At 43.3% G+C, this 14,938-nt stretch overlaps 1 long non-coding RNA gene across 1 annotated transcript; it reads right to left on the bottom strand.

The window, feature by feature from the left end:
* Positions 1 to 1,701: 1,701 nt before the first annotated feature.
* On the bottom strand, positions 1,702 to 14,938 carry LOC140629219 (uncharacterized). The gene is made up of 3 exons (XR_012027059.1): positions 14,270 to 14,938; positions 2,693 to 3,001; positions 1,702 to 2,284 (listed from the first exon to the last, which is right to left on the bottom strand). It is a non-coding gene; the product is annotated as an uncharacterized lncRNA (long non-coding RNA).

Here is a 14,938-nt window from a genome sequence, read left to right on the forward strand (position 1 = left end):
GGACAAAAAGGATGTGGTACTGGATTGCGTGTAGAGGGAGCAGAAAATGTTGGCAAGAAAAATGATGGCTCCCAGGTTTCAGACTGGTGAAAGGTGTCATTTTCTAGCACATGGATGAGACGCAAGAAGCACATTTGTGGAAGATGAGCCCAGCTCAGCTTCAAGCAGGACCCTGAAGGCCCCTTCCCGCTTGCCTCTTGTGATTTATTATAATCAGATTCACAGTTTCTACAACTCATATGGCAGTGAAATCACCTTCCAGAATGCATATGTGCTTTCTTTCAAATAAGATAAAATGCATCAGGGAGCAGAGAATATATCATATGGTCTTTTGAACAGCTCACACTGCCCGGGCCACAGGAGTTCCCACTCTGCTGTGCTAAGCCCTGCACATCACTATGCGACCTAGGAACTAATGACTGCACAATATTGGGATATATGAATTTTTAGCCTTCAAAACATAGTGAAGTGACAGTTAATTATCATTATTATTTTTTCAGAGAAAGGAAAAGCAACTTCAGAGCCCACTGTGTTTGAAAGTATTGCCTTTTAATTTACCCTGACAAAACTCCCTGGGCTTTGGCAATAGTTACATGAAGCAGCTGTTCTGTGTAAAGATGCTTGTGCTAACCTCCTGCCCCAGGATTTCACAAAGGAAAAGGCATGACAATCCCATCCCTAACCCAAATCTCATTCAAAATTCTCAAGCTATGTCTTTTGCAAATGGTCTGAATTTGCCATTAACGTAAGTAAATTTCATTCAATTAAAACAAACTAGAGGAGCAACCAGGCCACATAGGAAGTGGTGGGAACAGTGGTAATTGAAGCTAATCATGAGATCATGTATTATAACTCCTCACTCTGCAGAACTTGATCCTGTGATAGGAGACACAACACTTGGCCACAGCCAAACAGCCCCAGGCAAGGTCCATGAGGCCTGGGGCTGGATGGAAAGACCCACAGAATGTGACATCTGTCCATGTCCCACCGCTGATGGACCTTCAGAGGAAGTATATCATTTAGCAATTTCATGGGTCACTCTAATGCCTCTGATAATTTCTCTTGAGCAGGAAGTCAGGGAGTAGGGGATGAAGGTGGTGGGAAAAGGCATCAAAACTACCATTACCATCAATGCAAGGAGAGGAAAGGTAACACTTATTAATTTCTTGCCACAATCCAGCCTCCTTCACATACATAAGCCTCTCTGTACCTGTTTCTTCCTCTGCAAAATGTGGACAATAGTATTCCTCTAATGATGGTTTGTTTGTTTGTGGAACAAATGAGCTACTACATATAGAACACTTAGAACCAAGCACAGCAGAAGTGCTCACTACATGTTAGCTTTTTTTTTTTTTTTTTGACTTATTTATTCATGAGAGACACAGAGAAGCAGAGACACAGGCAGAGGGAGAAGAAGGCTTCCCATGGGGAGCCCAATGTGAGACTCGATCCCAGGACCCCAAGATCTCTACCCAAGCCAAAGGCAGAGCTCAACCACTGAGCCACCCAGGTGCCCCATGTTAGTTTTTATTATGAGGACTATCAGCATTGTCATCATCGTTATCATTACTATTTCTTGCCCCAAATAGATTCATTTATACCCATGTTTGCAGATGAGGAAACTGAGTTTGGGAGCACACCAGTCAACTGTGGTTCTGTTATGCTGCAGTAACAAACAACTCTCAAGTTCAAGTGGCTGACAACCACACAAGTTTATTTCTTACTCACATTACATATGGCTATGGTGGATTCCATCCAAAACCCAGGCTTAAGGAGCCACCCTTCTCTGAGATGTCACCATTCCCAAGGTAAAGGATAAACAAGGATGAGGGGGACCAAGCTTCTACTCAGAAGGGGCTCAGGTCACTTCCACTTATATCTTATTGGCCTCACTCAGTCACCCAACAAACCTAATGTTGACCGGACAAGGAGGATATCGTATCCCCAGGCATGACGCTATAGAAAAGTGCAGCAATCACACAGCCTATAAGAGATTTTCAGTACCTCACCCAGGGTGGCACAGATTTCAAAAAGCTAGGATTTGAACCCGTGCCTGACTATGGCAAAAGTGTTTCTATGGTGCTGCCCGGCTCTACTTCCCTTTTCCCTTTTCCTCCTGCTCCACCATTTATCAGAACTATGTCTGTATATGGGTCGTCTAGCTGGTTCAGCCAGTTCAATCTCAGGATGGTGAGTTTGCCCAGGGTCACAAACCAGGAGAGCCAGGTCCAGGATAGAGTCCATTCTCTTCCAACTGTAGGGGCCTCATTTTCTGTGTCTTGCCCTGTAAGATGGGATAAGCCAATGCATTTCACTTCAAGCATTTACTACATGCCAAGACTTAGAATTTTGATTATCTTGATTCACTTCCCATGATTACGTCAAGGGATAAAATCACACAGACCATCACTATAACCCAGCCCATTAGTATGTGGGTTTATAGCTATCTCAAGCTAACCCCAGAACTCATCTAACAAGTTGAACAATCACACACACAAGCTAGTTTTCTAAGATATGGAAATATATTTTGAAGTTCCCTTTCAGTATTGGATTCACAAACCAGAAGCCATATCGTCCACTGATGAATTATTTTTACCTCTGAGTTTTCATCAGTAAAGCATAATCCATCAGTCTGAATAGTCAGTGTTGGAACAAATTCTATTCCAGACATCTCTAGGGCCAGGGAACTTACACCAACCAGGAAAGCCTACTTCGGCCCCAACATTGCCTTCCTTGCTTGGTCTTCAACCTTGGGAATACAAAGGGCAAATCAAGTCCTTCTTATCCTGTCTTTGGTGCCAAGTGGCAGCAGCATCTCAACTGTCCCCACATTTCTGGCATTGAGCACAGGTACAACATGTGGCAGGCTCTCAGAAATGCTTGCTGTTGATTTGTGTTGGGGCTGAGTGGCAGTGGGGCTGTCATTTGGACTGTCTCTATAGCTGAGGTAAGGGCTGTGGCTTTTTCAAACTGGCTTTCCAGAGTTCAACAGCATCCTTACCTAAAAGGAAAAATATGAAAAAGATCAAGACAGTAAAGGGACACAAAGAGGATGGTAGGGAGGAGGGGAAGCGCCACAGACATAGAACAATGAGGGTAGAAAGAGACACTGTAAATGACAATTGCCGTCTGCTTCTGTGCTGCTTCTTACTAAAACCCCCTTCACTCTGCCTGAGAAATGAGCATTGAGAAGTTTCAATTTCACTCCCCACTCAGCACCTGAGGGAAGGCCCTATCCACCTGCCAGGGCCAAACAATCCCATGACGTCAGTAGTCCCTCCAACTCCCTCCCTCCTAAGGGGGAACCTGAGGCTAGTTAGCGAGGTGCCATCCTTGAGTGGCAGGTCAGATGGTTCACATCCCATCACTGGCCTCACAGGAATGTGACCAACTCACCCATAGCATCTTTGGTGTTCTTTTTTTAAATTTCTTAACCCATTAAGTCATGCCCTCCGGCCTCCCTTGCCTCGGCAGGTTGGAGAGGAGGCCTACCTCACCTGCAAAAGGGGATGGTTCTGATCTGACGAGAGTATTTCAAGATGAATGGGAGAAAACAGGGAATTAACAGAGAGGTTAAAAAAAAAAAGTGGAGATTTTTAAATGCAATCACATCCTTCATTTTAACTTATGATTTGCTGAAGGAATAGCCACAGTCAGCCATGTAAACATTAACCGGGTCACCAGGAGAGAGAGGCTCCGCAGGCGGTGCAGCACAGTTTCATCTCCACCCATCCTCTCCATCCCACCCTGTTCCAAGCTCTCTGAAGCTAGGCTGACGGGTCAGGCTCCTCCAGGTGTACAAAGTGACCCCAATGAAAGCCATCCCTCTCATAGCAGGGAAGCAGAGAAAAGAAGTGTTTCTCTTAGTTTTTCATCTGGGTTTCTTAACAGAGGGGAAAGAACTGCTTGTTATCATTTTCAAGTGGCTGATGGAGGATTTTTGGCTGAAGGGACTAGGCAAGGTGTAGGGAGCAGGGGGCAGGGAAGGGGGAAAACCTCACATGGAAGGGGCGCTAGGTCTCATCGCCACACCCCCTGGCTGGCTCAACATACTGGGGGAGAGTGTTAAGTGTAGGTTTTATTATTATTTAGGTGTGGCAAAGCCAACAGATTAGGAGATGATTGCCTTTGAAAGACAGTTTGTGACAGTTCCCCATGGGACTCTCATGGAGAGGCACTAGGGGCAGGTGGGAGGCAGAAGGAGTAAGGCAGAAACTGGGCAAGAGTCTTTGTTGCCATTTCTGTGGGAAGGAAAGAATGAAGCAGGGCAGGCACGTTTAGGATTGGCTAATCTGAACAATTTCAGGGCTTGGAGCCATAGGGGCTGTCCCTTGCTGTCTGTACCTGGCCCTTTGGTGATCAAGACAAGAGGATAGTGGCCCAGAGTGAGAAAGCCCTGTAAGGTAGGTGGTAAGGGGACCTGGGCTTGGCTCATTTGCATGTGAAAGATGGACTCTCAGGTGAGTTGTTTACTCACTAGGTGTGGGCTAAACCTGGGAGGGGCAGTCTCTCCAGGATCACCACGTCCCCCTAGAAGTCAAAGCATCAAAATATAGAACATAGAAGATGTGGTTACTACAGAGAGGGAGGTATCTGATGAAGCCTACAAGATAATAAAATATGAACTGACCAAAACTTTACTGAAAATCCTAAATCAGTCTGCTTTTTCATGTAAAAATTTGCATTATCTTATTTGTCCTTCCCTTTCATGTCTCCTTAGCATGCAAAAATCCTGTGGTGGGAAGTCTAGGAAAACCACCGAGTTGTTTTTGTTGACATCGTGGAGAATGTGGAAAAGAGAAATCACCTCTGTGTGGGTACCAGTGCATCCATCCAGACTGAAATCCGTCTTGGTGCTAAATTGGCCTGCAGACAGGAGATATCTCCACTCTCCATAGAAGTATGGCCCCATCTGGGCTTCTCCTAAGGTTTGCTGGGATTCTGGAGTGACCGGTTTATCAGGTCAATGTGACAGCCTTCATCAGCTACACCACTTCACCCCTTTCTGAAAGAACGAGTCAGCAGAGTCCAGCAGACATCACGGCTGGAGGTGGAATGGCGCTGATGGCTTGTGCAGTGCCGCTTAAATGTGACAACCCCATGTGGAGAGCCCCAGATCGCTGCCTGGTGACTTCTCCACAGCCCCATCCTGTGCTTTTCTCCCCGCACGAAGAGCTCAGCTAATCCCAGGATGCCTTAGCCTGGCTTATTTGCCAAGTAAATACTAGAATCGAATGGCAGAGCTGTTCCTTGCTTTGCAGACAGAGGTGACCTGCAGTGGGGACCGAGTGTGCCAGCTGCCCTGCACCCTCCCACCTGCACTGGGTGGACTGTGAGGAGAGCTGCGTGCTGCCCCAGGGGGGCTCACTGAAGGCCTGGGTGGTGGCTCCTGAAAGTGTGGCCTTCCCACCCAGTTGCTGGAAGTAGACAGAGGCCCTTGTCTGCTCCAGAAAAAACAAGCCTTCATGTCACCTTTCCACACCCTCCCCAGCACCAGTAACCTCCCCTCCCCCCCACGGGCTGCCAGAAGAGCCCTGACCAATGCCATCCCGTTAGCAACTCCCGCTGTGAGCAAACCTCCACCCACTCTGGTCTTGGGGAAGCCTGTTTCAATGAGCATCATGCCGGAGCCGCCTCCCCTAACCACGTTCCCAGAGTGTAGGGGTTTCAGTGACGGCATTGGGTGGACATGGACTCAGGGGTCCATCCTGAGGAAGCGGAGCCCAGAGGAGCTGCAGATGAAGAGAAGGATGTCCCACGGGGCCAGGCCCGGCCTTCCCGGCCAGGAGCAGGGCTGTCTCAGGCAGCCAACACCCGCGTCCGCCCGCGGCCTTCCGGGCGCCCCGGCCCACTCCCATGTCGCCTGCACGGGGGTCGCCTGGAGTCGCTGTCAGAACAGCCCCTCATTTGCTGGTGGCCCTGTCAGTGTAGAGGCCCAGTGGCCCCTCCTGTCAGTCACCTTTGCCACATCACCCGAATTCTGCCGCAATGCTCCGTCACACAGTCACGTTTCTTCTCTCCCACTGCCGCTGTACTGGAAGGCCCTTTCTGCTATTGCTCTCCGTCTTTTCTTTTTCTTTCTTTTTTAAGATCTTATCGAGGGCGGCCCGGGTGGCTCGGCGGTTTAGCGCCACCTGCAGCCCAGGGCGTGATCCTGGAGACCCGGGATCGAGTCCCACGTCGGGCTCCCTGAACGGAGCCTGCTTCTCTCTGCCTTTTTCTCTCTCTCTCTCTGTCTGTCATGAATAAATAAATTTTTAAAATCTTTTTTTTTTAAGATTTTATTTATTTAAGAGGGAGCGAGAGCGAGCGAGCTGCGTGTGCGCACAAGGTGGGGGACGGACAGAGGAAAGGGAGAAGCAGACCCCCCCGAGCTCCATCCCAGGACCCGGAGATGAGGACCTGGGCCCCGGGCACCCTCCGTATTTTCTGTGTCTTCCCCAACAGAGCCGGTCCTTCCAATCCTAAATTCTAACTTGGCCCATTCCTCCTACTTAGAAGGAGCATTAACATAACCCGGTTTTGATTGCTCAGCCCAGCATGGAACTACTCTCTGCCATTGTATGCTTTCTCCGGAGGCATTTGGCTATCAAATCATTCATTTGTCGTCCTTTGATCGGTAATCCCCATCCCACCCCCTGTAGCTTCCTCATCCAAAGGAGGCCCAGGGTGGCTGGGGGACATTGCATTTAGAGAAAAGGACTCACTTCCTCCTCCTTCTTCTCTGCAGTGTCCCCGTTGACACAACAATCACTATTATATGAATAAGTGTATCAGGGGACCTGGGTGAAAAGTATGTCTTCTCAGACTTCCAAACTTCTGCCTCCGCTGTGTTCTGTGCCAGACTTGCCCTATTCCCCGTCTTCACTGGCCTGGCCCCTCTTGACTATATAAGTCCTATTTCATTTTAATACCCTGCATGGAAAGCCACCCCCCACCTGCTCCCAGCCAGTCACTGGGGCCCCATAAGAATTTGTCCAGGCCCTTAGGCCTTTTCAATCCACCTCTCATGGCTGTACCTGTGGCCTCACCTCTTCTGCTGGGCTGGGGGAGCTTTGAGGCCCGTGCTGTCTCAGCTGCCCTGAATCTCTAGAGCCTTCCCAGTACACTGAATACCTTTCCTCCGTTGCTGTGTATTGGGCCCATGGGTGGAGACAGAACAAGTGGTAACTATCAGTGTTATATGTGTGTGTGAGGGGATGTGGGGCAGTAAAGAGAGGGTAACTTAACAACTCTGTGCCTCAGTTTCTTCATCTGTAAAATAGGTATTAGGATGACAATATCTATGTCTATGTCAGAGAGGAGGTACTAGAATTAAAAGAGCTAATACAAGCATATCTCACTCAATTTCCTACTCTTTGCAGATATTACATTTTTTACAAGTTGAAGGTTTGTGGCAACCCTGCATTGAGCAAGGCTCAGTGCCATTTTTCTAACAGCATTTGCTTACTTCATGTCTTTGTGTCATATATTGGTAGTTCTCACATTATTTCAAACTTTTTCATTATTATTATGTTTGGTTTGGTGATCTGTGTCAGATGATGGTTTAGCATTTTTTAGCAATGAAGTATTTTTTAATTAAGGTATATACATTACTTTTAAGAGATTTTATTTTTAAGTAATCTCTATGCCAAAGGTGGAGCTTGAACTTAAAATCACGACATCAAGAGTCACATGTCCCACCGCCTGAGCCAGCCAGGCATCCCAAGGTATACACAGTATTTTTTTAGATATAATACCACTGCACACTTAACAGACCACGGTACAGTCTATACATAACTTATATATGCACTGAGAAACCAAAAAATTCATTGGACTCACTTTACTGCAATGTTCTCCTTATTGCAGTGGTCTGGAACCGAATCTGCAGATCTCCAGGGTACGCCTGTATGCATAAAGCACTTAAACCAATACCTGGAACTGACACCTAGTAAATGTTTAGTGAATGTTAACTGCCTTAGAAGGACAGATGAGACTTACATGAGCCAACTTTGACTCCTTAACATAATAAGGAGGGGTACGATATGTTATCCTAAAAATTTAAGACTCACTGATCATTTCAGTATTTGTTTTCTCAAACTTTAGAGTGCCCTCACCTCCCACTTCCCTTTTCTCCAATGGCCAAATGATCAAAAGTGGAATAGGGTGGACTAGGAGTGAGGGTAAAAGTAAAAACGGATTCAAAATAATGGAAAAGCTGGTTTGATCAGCCCCTGGGCTGTAGAGAATGTATAGAACAGAGTGGAGAATAGGATAAGCAAGACTCAGGCTGGAGTTCTCTTTTAATTCCAGCTCATAACCCAATATGTGTGTGTGTCTTCATAAGTTTCTTTATTCTTTTTAACCTCAGTGAACTCATATGTGAAATGGGGATAAGGAAGCTAGAATAACCTGTAAGGTATCTTTAATTCTACAAGAAATCCTATCATTCTAATTCCAAATGTAATGTCTGTATATGGTCATTATATGCTGGAAAAATAACTAAGGTTTTATTTCTTTTACTGGTAGTCTTGGAAGTTAGCAAGCTAGGAAAACAAAAGCAAAATAATAATAATAAATTTTTAAAGAAAGAAGAAAACACCAAAGACAAACCAAAATCAACCTTCACCAGAACTAGGAAGTATTTTCACATTATTTACAAAGCTGTTCTTATTTTTAAAATAAAAATACATATACTATTTTTATCATATCATATTTATATTATATTTAAAGTTCTATGTATCATAAATATGTATATATGATGGTTTTCATAATGGCTTCTCACCAGTACCTCATTTTAAATAGAAATCCTAACTCTGAGCATTATAAAAACCCCAGGCCCATTTTCCAGGAGGTAAGCCACTTAGAAGAGCCAGAGGTCTGAGAACAGTCTTCCCCTGGACGGTTCGCCCTGGGAGAAGCAATAGCAAATGGCAGTCAGTTCCTTAATGACTCAAGTTTTGAATTCTCACTCTTTTGGATCTAGTGCTGCTCAGTCTTTCTGTGGTTCTTTTTTACTGGGCAGATTCAGAGATGTGGGGATGTGCCTATGACAGACCAGGTTGGTGGGTCCTACAAAGTGCCTCTTATTGTATTATGCCTGCTGCCAAGAGCTCCCTGGGTTTCTCACTTCATTTCTCATTAATCCTCTCCAATCCCCCTGAGGTAGCTGGAGGGGCACAGTGCAATTAGCCTGGGCCTGGATTTATAGCTGGGGTTGGGGAGAAGGAAGTGACCATCACTCTGCCACCATTAGCAGCAAAGAAAGGACTATCTAGTCGACCTTTTAAATCTCAGAGCACACAGCTGTGTCCTGGGAGCCACCAGGCTTCCCCTGCTGCCTGCCTGCTTGGATTATTCATGCAGAAATGGAGCTCCTGACTCAGGATCATGTGTGTGCCTCTGAGGCTAAATCAGATTCTGGTGTTGTATTACTTCCTAATCATTTAAAACAAAAAGTCTTTTGATTTTTTTAGCATTTAAACAAGGTCAACCACATTTTGATGTCCCCAGATGAGACAGAAGTGCATGTCTCTGAAATTTACCATGTTTAAGGATGTTTTATTTGGAAAGTTCTGAGCCTGCAAGGAATTCTTTTGGGAAAGTCTCTCCCAGCTAGTAAGCTGTAGGAATTGTAGCTACAAATCTTGACCGCAATTTTTTAAAATTGCAGTAAAATATATTTAACATAAAATTTACCATTTTAACCATTTCAAATGTTCAGTGGCATTCACATTCTTGTGCAACTGTTACCACCATCTATCTCCAGAACTCTTTCATCTTGCAAAACTAAAACTTGGTCCCCATTAAGCCCCAACTCGCCATTCCTCCCTGACCCTAACAACCACCATTGTATTTTCTGTCTCTATGAACTGGACTCCTCTAGGTACCCCATGTGAGTCGAATCATACAGAATTTGTTGTTTTGCAACTGACTTACTTCACTTAACATAATGCTCTTCAGGTTCATCCATATTGTATCCTATGTCAGAATTTCTTTCCTTTTAATCCAAATAATATTCCATTGTATGGATAGACCACATTTGTTCATCTACTTATCTATTAATGGACATTTTCATTGCTTCTTTTGCAGATTTATTTATTTACATTTTAGCAAGTATCCATTACCCTTAGAAATGAGGGTTCTTTTTTTCTCTTGCAAATTTATTTTTTTTTAAATATTTATTTATTTATTTTTTATGATAGTCACAGAGAGAGAGAGAGAGGCAGAGACACGGGCAGAGGGAGAAGCAGGCTCCATGCACTGGGAGCCTGATGTGGGATTCGATCCCGGGTCTCCAGGATCACGCCCTGGGCCAAAGGCAGGCGCCAAACCGCTGCGCCACCCAGGGATCCCTCTCTTGCAAATTTAAATTAGATATTTCCCAATTAGTCTTATTTCCTTTCAAATGAAAATTTTGTTCCAGTTTTGTTTTTCCTTCACTTTGATTAAAAAAAAAGATTGAATTCAAACTGCATTAGTAAGTTGGATTAATACTTTAAAATGACTTACAAAAGTCTTTGGATTTTTCATCTAACCAACCCATGAAACCCTCTCCTTATTTCTACCACCAGCAGCTATGTAGAAGCTGGGTCAAGATTAAAATCTACAGGCCCATTGGGGAAGTTCTTTAAATAATTGAGATAAAATGTGAGAAAAGTCTGACCAAGGATGTATATGATGGAGACAGGAGGGGTGGGGCTGATGTGAGAGGAGTTTGAAGATTAGGGAGTTAGCTGACAGTGGAAATGAGAAAAAGACTGAATCCAAGACAGCTCATCTGTGGGCACAAGGAACCAGACATTCTAGTTGATTAGAAGTTTATAAAAGAGGATTAAGCAGAGTCCTAATAAGCCTCTAAACTAAGTATATGCTTCATAGAGCATATTGATCCTAGGGCTTTCTGGATAAAATCAAATAGCTGGATTTTGTGGCTTTCATTTTGGCTGCTAAGAGTCTTCTTTTTCTCCTTGATATTTCCACTTGATATTGCTACTGTTCTCAAAATGGGTAGAATTGCCAAATAACTGAAAGTCAGGTGGTTATGGTACTTACTCTCTGTTCTGTTCTGTATATTACATGTTGTTTTCTGTCTTCAAATTCGTCCTAGATTCTCCACTTATTTTATACACAATTATTCATAGCACAATATATAGCATACAATTTTCTGCCTTTATAAAGAAAGTGTTCTGTGAATGGAGGCTTTACTACAAAGCTAATGAAGCTAAATCTTCAGGCTTCCTCACTTACTTGAACCTTTCCAAAGCACTGAAAGAAGCCCTAGCAGTTTTGAAATTGTAGTTTTGTATTATTTTTTTAATGAGAGTCTGCAGGTTTTATAAATTCTAAGCCCTTCAAAATCTGGACCTGTCCTGTCTATGAGTAAGAGTTGAGCTGGAAAGCCAGGTGCTTAAAACAGCTTTCTCAAGTATTTCTAAGGGTTTTTCCCATCTGACAAATGGGGGAAACCTTTACCTTGGAGTCAATGCTTCCATCTCCTACCACTCCCCCCACACACACACTACACCCCCATTTCCCTTTCTAAATCTTTTCTACTGTGTATAGAGCATTTTCAGAAACAGATTTCCTCAGCAAAAGTGAAACAACAAAATGAGACAATTGCTTCTGTTGAGATGAGAACCTGATGTTGGATTGTTAAGTTTTGCTCAATTTTTCCTAACATCACCTCAATTCCAGTTGTCCTTTTAAGTTGGCCTGGCAAACTGGGTAGGGAGTCAGCCCTGGCACCCCACTCATCCTTGTCCTTTGCACACATGCATGCATCACCCTGACAGAGCCACACGTGTGCTGCTCTCAATCCATAAGGATAAATCAAATCACTCTATGCAGAGAGAAATTGGGTCCTGAGCAGCAAGCCTATGGATAATCCATGTGCATTTTTAATGTCCTTTTCTCCCTTTTAACATCATCCTTCTATCCAGACACCCTCCCATCCTTGGAACAATGGGAAACAAAGGCCCCTTCCCCTTGGCCCTGTTAGCTGCCTCCCAGCAGTTGGGCTCTAAAAGAGACAGTGGAGAGAGCAGCTGGCAGGGGGATCAAGTGCTGGGGTGGGCGGGGGAGGCAGAGAAATACCCCTTCCCACCACCCCATGAGACAAAGGCTGGATTTTGGTAACAGATCACCATAATCACTGCCTTCAGAAAGAAAGAAGGGCAAACAATAAAAATCTATATTTTCAATAAATAAAACACGACCAGATTCACTTGGGGAAGGTGAAATAATGAGTGGGTTTGTAAAGTGATGTGCTTCTCTTGTACAGCTCTCTGAAATTGCTCTGAGTTGCCCCAGTGAAATGAGGCCCTGGTGTTGATTTTCAGAGTTAGCGTTGTGTTACTTACCCCAGTGTTAACTCCTGGAGACTCCAAACTTTTCTATATCCAAAAACTGAACAGATGTGAGGAGGAAGAGAGAGGCCCCCACATCAGGGAAGTCTTTGCCCCAACTCATCCCTAACACATGAGAATCTCCTGACCTCTATACACTTTCTATCGAAGACTCTCTGAGCAAGGGGAGGAGCATAGAGAGTCCTACTTTGTCATGTGCCATTAATAAAGTACACTGTACCCAGCCAAAAAATAATTGAACAGATATGGTTTTTCTTAGGAAAAAAGCAGCAACATTCAACTGTTTTATAACTTTGAAAATTTTAATTAAAATATGATACATAGAATGCACAAGTTGAAAATATACAGTTTAATAGATATTTACAAAATTAATACACTAAAGAAACCAGAATAGTATACAGAAATGTGACCAAGAAAGAGAACCCAGAGCCCTTCCCTGTCCCTTTCCTACTCACTTCCTCCCTCCCTACCACCCAAGCTAACCCTAATCCTAACACCTAATAAAATTTGCCTCTTTTTAAATTTTATCTAGGTGGAGCCATACATTGTGAATTCTTTTATTTCTGATGTATTTTGCTCACATTGCATTTGTGAGATTTTTGCATGATTTGCACGTAGCAGTAGTTTGTTCACTTTTGTGAATATATAGTATTCCATTTACTTTTCGTTCTACCATTGATGGAAATCTGAATCATTTCAAGTCCTTTCAAAGCATTCTTAGCCACATCTTTGGGAACATAAATAAGCATTTTGGAGGAATATTTCTAGAAATGAGATTACCAGATCATAGATTATCTTTATTTTATTTTAAGATTTTATTCATTTATTCGTGAGAGACAGAGAGAGAGAGGAAGAGGGAGAAGCAGGCTCCTCGCAGGGAGTCCCATCAGGACTTGAACCCGGGACTCCGGGATCATGCCCCAAGCAGAAGACAGATGCTCAACCACTGAGCCACCCAGGAGTCCCTAGATTATCTTTAAATTCAGCTTTAGTTGAAACTGAAAATCAACCAAACCAACTCATTATTCAGTGAGTTTTTGTGAAACAGTATCAAAAGCATAGCACTCTTTTTGACTTTGAAGGAAATATAAAAAGAAAGAGGCCCTACCCTCGAAGAGTAACAATATTGTCAAGGATCACTTTTGAGAGAATAAGGAGATACTACAATTTACTTGACTGAGCATCAAATTGACATTATTGTTACCAATTGACATCATAGAACCAAAATCATAGGTAGGAGAGAACACTTAGGTCTCTTTCCTCCTTACAATAGTGAGGAAATGGTCTCTGCAGGAAAGTACAGGCATGGGTTCATTGAGTTAATCCCTTTTCTGATATTAACACTGGTAAGCCCCAAAGGCATTTATTCTTTCACTCTGCTCTTTTTCTGATTTTGATTCTCACCCCACATGTAGAAGGCCAAAATACCAATAGACTAGGAAAACTGAAAAAAAAAAAAAAAACAAAAAACAAAAAACCAGAGATTTCTTCTATGGAAATTTCAGTCAAGTTATCTGAATCAACTCTCCTTGTGAAAATAACTAACATTATAGATTAAATACTAAAAGCACCTCTTTAACAACATGAAATAACTAACAAAATAGTAAGGAATTACCAGGCCAAAGCCTATGACAAAAGGGAAACTCAGAAACAAACAAGAGAGCCGAAGCTAAATAAAATAAAATAAAATAAATAAAATAAAATAAAATAATAAAATAAAATAAAATAAAATAAAATAAAATAAAATAAAATAAAATAAAGAGAGCCGAAGCTGCTTCTGCCCTAGGTCCTTTACCAAGCTGGGCACACCTGGGCTTCAGTTTTGGCAGCTTTGAAGGAAAAGGACCCAGAAGTCAAGGCCCAGGGCTGACTCAAAGTGGGAAGTCTAATGCCTTCTGGTATTAGAATTACCCAAATCTTACCAGAATCTAAGGATACTTCCTCCACAGAAGTTGGGACTTCAGATGTCTATGGCCTCAGGGTAAATATAAAACAGAAATAAGGGCAGCGACAGTAGCTCAGCGGTTTAGCTCCGCCTTCAGCCCAGAGCCGGATCCTGGAGACCCAGGATCCAGTCCCACGTCGGGCTCCCTGCATGGAGTCTGCTTCTCCCTCTGACTGTGTCTCTGCCTCTTTCTCTGGGTGTGTCTCTCATGAATAAATAAATAAAATCTTTAAAAAAAAAAAAAACAGAAATAAAACCTCTTCTACTTTCTGCCTCTCAGAAACCACAGGTAAGAGTGCCTCAGTACTAAGCAAAGCAAAAGAAAAAAGAGAAGAAAAACAGTAAGCGCTTTAAGAATTTGTGATTGCAAGCTGACTCTCATAAGGATGTGCATCATGGCCTCATGTTACCTACATGGTACAGAAAACCTTATACCATGAATTTATTTTAATATGGGCCCAAACTGGTAGTGCCTGGGATGCCTGCCTGGGAGAATCAATCACAAATTCTTTTATGGGTAAATGTTTCTTCAGCATAGGTCCATAAACACTTTTATAGGGACAATGAGCAGTACACAGTCAAAAATAGCCAAGCACACAAGGAAACAAAACATCATAAACAAAAAACAACTAAAACAATAAAGAGA

Source organism: Canis lupus, assembly GCF_048164855.1.
Source record: "Canis lupus baileyi chromosome 4 unlocalized genomic scaffold, mCanLup2.hap1 SUPER_4_unloc_1, whole genome shotgun sequence".
Taxonomy (NCBI): Eukaryota; Metazoa; Chordata; class Mammalia; order Carnivora; family Canidae; genus Canis; species Canis lupus.